We start from the raw sequence: 6,934 nt of genomic DNA, 5'->3' as shown, positions 1-6,934 counted from the left end.
CTGCCCTCAGTAGTTACTTCTAGGCTGTCAGCCCATTTATGTGCCCCCCAGTATGTGCTGTGATTCCTGATCACTTACTCACAAAGTGCTTTCAGAAATGTGTTTATAGAAGAACCTCATTCTGACTTTCATATTAGTGCAAATTAGTGGGAGAACTTTCCTTCAAAGTGCTCTTGGGAGCCATTTTGGAAAGCTCTTGTTATTTGCTTGCTACTGTAAATTAATCCCAAATGTTTGCATTTATTTGTGAATCTAAAACTCAAACAAGCTCTCTCTCCCTGTCTCTGTGTTTATGTAGCTTCCATGACCAGTTAAAGTGAATAAAAATAAGATGTGGAAAGGACGAGTAGTGATAGCATGAAGGGTAATGGCTTGAAACTAAAAGAAGGTAGATGTAGGTTAGACATTAGGAAGAAATTCTTTAGTGTGAGGATGGTGAGACACTGGCACAGGTTGCCCAGGGAACCTGTGGATGCCCTGTCCCTGGAAGTGTTCAAAAGCGGGTTGGATGGTGCTTGGAGTAACCTGGTCTAGTGAGAGGTGTCTCTGCCAATGCAGGGGGGTTGGAACTGGATGACCTTTAAGGTCTCTTCCAAGCCAAACCATTCTATGATTCTATGTGGCCTCACATAGGATCCTTCCCTTAATGTACAAGGGAATAGTTGACATTGCTCTATAGTTGGGTGTACTTTTGCCACCCAGTTAATATGAGAGATTTCCCTCACATCGATACAGTTAATAAGACATATTTCCTGCAAATAGGAAACTATGCCATAGTTATGGCAGAACAGGGGTATGACCACAACATTGTGGTAACAATCTTGTTAACTTTGTTTTGTGCTCATGTGCCACACTGGTGGAGGATTAAATGCACGCACAGGTAAGAATAAGGTAAATACCTGAATAAGTGGCTTTGGCAAAATGGCACAGGGTAAATTGTATTTCAGACTGAGTCAGATTCCTGAGAGCCAACTTTTGATAAGAATATGCATATATTGCGTCACATGGCTGAATGCCTCTGTTTGAATACTGTAATGTAAGAATATACCTGTTAAAATCAATAATTTGTTTCTGAGTTATTATCAAAGGGGAACAAAGCATCCTCATGCTAGGGCACTATTTAGCGATCATTACGCATAGGAGTTAAACTGCAAGTCTGTGGAGTTTTTAAAATTTGGGGTTTACTTCAGCAAGATGAATTGCAGAGGAGGAAAAGAGCGTGTGCGCTGCATCATTCTGACAAAAGTTCTCGTGGAAGGAATGCCATTACTGGATGAGAAACTAAATAGAAATGTTCAATAAAACATGTGTGCATCTGCACAATAGCATAGTCCTTATATTTTACACTGAGCTACCTCAGGGTCAAGGAAGGTGTTTTATTAGCAGAGTCAACAATAATAGCATGATTTTTATTAGTAGGAAAAGATAGAGTGAGAGACTACTAATTATTTTTCAGCCTGAGGGGCATTTTTGCTGAAATGACTGTTAATTTGATCATTGTCGTGCAGTTCACAGATTTACATGAACTTATTGCAGTGCGACACATGGTTAAGAACTAGACTAAAAATGTTGCTTTATTAATGGTTTCTAGCAAGTGTATTAGAAAGTGCTAACCATGTGGATATAGGGATGATACTGATAGTAGTCAGAAGGTCGAATGTTTTTGGAAGCAGCTAGCCTGAAGCCCTTTCTGTGTGATATTTTTTGTGCATGCAGTGAGATATTAAGCCTACAAGAACAAAATAAAATCCCAGTGAAATGAGAATTTGTTGGTGTTGTCTTAGATCTATGATGCGGTGCTTTTGCTAGAAGTTTTTCATCTGGTTTTGGTGTTTGGGTTTTGTTTGTTTGTTTGTTTGGTTTTTTGTGTGTGCTTTTTTTTTTTTTTAACTGATCTGAATGATCTAAGAGCCAATTACTTTTTTAGGTAATTATTTAATCAATACACACAGCCTAGATGTTTATGTCTGTTTGTACACATATATAAATATGGAAGCAGCAAAAAATCCTGGGAATATATTCCAGGTTTTAGCATTTTTAAACAGTTTGGCATTTTTCTTACCTCAACTGTCTCCTCTCCTTTTCAGTCCACATACACACACCCCTTCAATCCTGAAGAGACTCATACACACAATCTGAAAGGTCTCTAGTTTGGATTAAGAGAAACTGCAAGATGAAAAGGAACAAGGGCAGAGTCTCCACACGGACCGTTTACATCTCCTTTGTCACATGCTGCCTTCACTTTTCCTCACACAAAGATAGCTTCCCTTGCCGTTGGGGACTTGTTAGAAATGTAAAACTTTAATGTACAGCAATCAGTCACTATTGCTGTATGGAAGTGCTTGGTCTGCAGAGCAGCAGGATGGGTTGCACAGCTGCATCTTTCATTCTGCTCTGGCAGACTCCAGCATGTGAAGTACTTTCACATGTTCATATGACCGTTATCAGAGTTGCAAGCTGAACAATATGACCTTTTAAAATTTTATTTTCATTGCCAGCTGCAGCAAAAATGGCAAAAGAAAGACCCAGACTGAGACAGCAAGGGCTTCCAGTCAGGTGTTAGAATATTTCCTTACTTTTATCTTTAGACCATGCATGTTTTGCGAGTATTTACCTTCTCACCCTTGGGAGAGGACTGGCACCGACATTTCCCAGGCTGAGAGGTGACTCTAGCCCAGGATGTTCACCTTTTCCTAAAAGTCTCACCAACTTGTGGTTCAGACTGAGTTAGGGGAAGCTTTTAGGTCTTTTGCTTCAGAAACATGTTGGAAAGTGAATTTTTGCCTCACTTACTACTCTAGATTGCTAATTGCTCCTTCCCCTCCACATACACACTCACTGAGATCTCTTTAGCTGGTGTAGATAACTGCTCTCTTTTTGACTGCTTCAAGGCCCCAGTTTTGGTCCTGCCTGTCTCTAATCTCTGTCTGCTCCTCAGAAGACTCTCTTCATGGTCTGGCAAGGCTTATTAGATACTAATCGCCTCTCACAGTAGCAAGAGACAGAAGTATTTTTATTTGCCTTTTTCTGTCTAGATTTGATGAGGAAGAGGAACACAATTAGGGAAAATAATATTTTTCTAGTTCCCTTCTCCTAACAGAATACTGTTCACAGAGACAGTTATGTTTTTCAATGATATTGTATAACTGTGAGTTCCTGTAAGGCATTTTAACTGGATATATAAGACCTCTTAATTAACTGATTTACTTGAGATAGCTTAGTTTGCTGTCACATGGATGATCTGGGCTCAGGTTTCAATGTACTGATGTCAGAAAGTTGCCCTAAGCCTCTGTCTGGAAATATGCTGAGACAGAGACTGCAAGTAGGCAGAGAGCCAAAGGATAAACACTTTTATACCTTTTGCAAGAGCAAACAACGCAGATATTCATAGAAACAAAGGAAAATACAATCTGCCAAATGTACTGGGATAGTGCAAAGAAGCAATACCCTTCCTGACAGTGCCTCTCCCCAACCTTTTTACTTTGCTGTGGGTCTTACTTAAGAATCAGGGTGATGAAAACATGATTTACAGTTGCCTGTCTTTTCATCTCCTTCTCTGCCCTAAGTTCACCTTTTTCACAGATTAAAATGTTGCTTGGCCATCTTTTCAAGTTCATTGTGGGCATCCACAGTTGTCTGCATTCTATACAGTCTTATTCTCCTGCCTTACTTATGCCTTAACCAGGAGACTGAGATGGGGCAGGTGTAACAGACACCTTTTTGTTGAAAGAAGGGGTTAAGCTGTTGGTCAGAGTGACTGTCATCATTTTGCTTTCTGACAGTTTTGTTCATGATATAAATTGTTTCTCTCAGTCATGCAGAACTGGAAAGCCACCCTGAATTCAGCTATTTTGTCAATCTGCAGCCTGTAAGAAGTAAGAAGGCTGGGAGGGAAACAGGCAATATGAGACATAACTAGGCCTGGATGGTGGTTAACATGAATTCTCCATTTCTTGTGTTATGGTCATTCTCTAAGGACTATGAGGTACTGATAGATCCTGACATGCAGCTCCAGATCCTCCACTTTGAACTCTCATATCATCTATAGTAGCCATCCTGATTATATACAGGCTCTTCTCTGGTTTGTAAGATCTAAATAGCAAGGTCCTACCTGAACCTTTCAGAAACACCTTTGCTAAGAGATTTTACTTCAAATAAATTAGATCCTTTAGGATTTGAATTGCATTCTTTTAAAGGGCTGTTATTGCCACAGAATTTGTGATATACCAATAAATATTTAATTTTTAGTAACTTCTTAGTCTATTTTAAGAAAAAAGCTAAAGCAAGTATTTCAAGAAAAGAAAGATTTTTTTAAAAAACTCTTTTATTTACAACTTTGTAGCTAGAATAGCTCTAGAATATTATGGGGAAGTTATGGGTGGAAGTGACAGGACAGGAGGTAGATGGGAGGTCTCACCCTGTGAAACTGCTGGACATTTCTGAATACTGTAAATTAAATTGGAACAGAACCATTAATTTTTTAAGGGGAAAATAAATGTGGATCATTAAAAATGTTGTAACTGAGTAGACCTGAGGCTGTAAAAGGTTGTTTTTAGCAGCAACCCATTGGCTGGAAGCTCAATAACATCTAAAAAAAAGGTAACAATTTTGTGAAGCTAAACAAGAAGGAAATGATTATACAAGAACCAAAATAATACAGTTTGGATGTTCTTTAAAGTTGTGAATAGCCACCTTAGTTTTAAAGTTCACATTTTTGAACTTTGAAGAAGGTTCTTGAAGATAATTTGGTACTGGTTTTTTCCCTCCAAAGCCATATGGTAGAGAGAATTAAGCACTGTCCTGGGAACCAGGACATTCTCATTCCCTGTCTCATTTTACTGATGATGGGTATCAATACTTTCTACTTCTTTAAACTTTGGAAATGCTATTTAGTTATGCTATGCAACAACCCAGTTTGCAAACATTAATTAAGCCTCATAGCTCCCTTGTGGTCTGAGACAGGTAAAATACCATTAGTCTCAGATAATAAGGAAAATAAGGCTCAGAGGGGTTAAGTGGCATGCCCAAAGTCACAGAAGCAGTACTATTTGGATCAGGTTATAATTCAAATTGTCTCTTAATATCAAAGGGTCTGAAGGTTCTTGAAGATAATTTGGTACTGGTTTTTTCCCTCCAAAGCCATATGGTAGAGAGAATTAAGCACTGTCCTGGGAACCAGGACATTCTCATTCCCTGTCTCATTTTACTGATGATGGGTATCAATACTTTCTACTTCTTTAAACTTTGGAAATGCTATTTAGTTATGCTATGCAACAACCCAGTTTGCAAACATTAATTAAGCCTCATAGCTCCCTTGTGGTCTGAGACAGGTAAAATACCATTAGTCTCAGATAATAAGGAAAATAAGGCTCAGAGGGGTTAAGTGGCATGCCCAAAGTCACAGAAGCAGTACTATTTGGATCAGGTTATAATTCAAATTGTCTCTTAATATACAATGGCTCTCAAGGAAGGGCCACATAGCCATGTGAGTTCCTGGAGTTAAAAAGAAAGAAACAAACATTTTGACTGTTCTAAAATTTAGCACCTTTAGGTTGGAGTTACCTCTAAGCAAGTGCTCAGCTGAGCCTCACTGATTAATAGACAACCACATGCAGAGGCCACCACAATACTGGGGAAGGCCAACAGAGAATACAAACAGCATCCTCTTAAAGAGGGGGCTTAAAATTATGGCAAGGGCATCACCCCGGGGCAGGCTGTGGGGCTGGGGTTTCAGAGAGCAGACCCCCCCAGGATGCAGTGGGGCTCCCAGCTGCTGCTGAGCCCAGTGAAACACAAAAGCAATCTCCTCTGTCTGGGAGGGCTCAGGGAAGGGATTCCATCTCATCAGCTAAGCCGGGCAAGTGCAGGAAGGTAAAAGAGGTTGGGGAAAGAAGCAGGTGACTGCTGCTGTCCTGCTCCATGTGGGTCACCAGGGGCACAGCAGGAGAAGCCCACCTGCAGAGGAGCTTTGCTGTGTGCATGCTCCTTAGAGATGAGCCCCAGCTGCACCTGGTCTCTATGCCTATCGCTCCCTGCAGAGAACCAAAGCCAGGAATTGACAGAACAGGATGATAAGCTTTACTTAGGACTCCACAAGCAAAGGAGAAGGGATGATATCCAGTTTTTACAGTAATATATTAATATCAACCATGAAGAACAAAGATCTGAAAAAGTACAATAAACAGAGGTATTTGCCCAGAACGATACACCATTCCCTCTTCATTTTCTACATATTCAAGTGGCCATGAGAAAGCAGTCTGGAAAATGCAAAGAAACTCTGGCTAGACACCTAAGTACATACCTCGCTCATTTCCCACATCCTGTCTCTAAATGTTGGCACGTATCCTTGCTGTAAGAATGCATAAGTACTACTAGTAAGCTTGTTTCCTACATGAACTGTTGAATAAAATCTCTTCTTCAGATGATGAACACATGATCGTTTTTATCCAATGCATTTTCTGTACAGATTCCACTTCTGCCTGTTTTCAGGTAACTGGTTCCTAAAGTGTGCAGGGCCTTGTGAGCAGCCTGATCTTGCTGGGCAATTCTGTCCTCAGGTGTCAGGACATAAGGAGTTGAGCAGGGCCTTCACCACCCTTCTGTTCTTCTTCCTGCCTGTGCTCATGAGCCAGATCTTTACAGGTTCTATGGTGCCTATGCCGGTTTCCTGAACTGCAGACTTCAGTTCTGTGGGTTGTCTTCTTCAATAGCCAAAGCTAAGTTTGTTGATGAAGATACAGATAGCCCTGATACTGGCAGACATCCTACTGTCACAGTTTGACTCAGGTCCGACAACAATGCTCTCGATCCCCCCTCCCCCCAACCCAGGTAGGGAAGGAGAGAGAGAAAAAGAGAGAGACTTGGCCGGATTGAAAACTAAACTACACAGCTTTAATTAAAACACTAATGAATCATACAAGAAAATATATACAAT

Source organism: Chaetura pelagica, unplaced genomic scaffold (assembly GCF_000747805.2).
Source record: "Chaetura pelagica isolate M959 unplaced genomic scaffold, ChaPel_1.0 scaffold399, whole genome shotgun sequence".
NCBI lineage: Eukaryota > Metazoa > Chordata > Aves > Apodiformes > Apodidae > Chaetura > Chaetura pelagica.
This window is presented reverse-complemented; position numbering follows the sequence as displayed.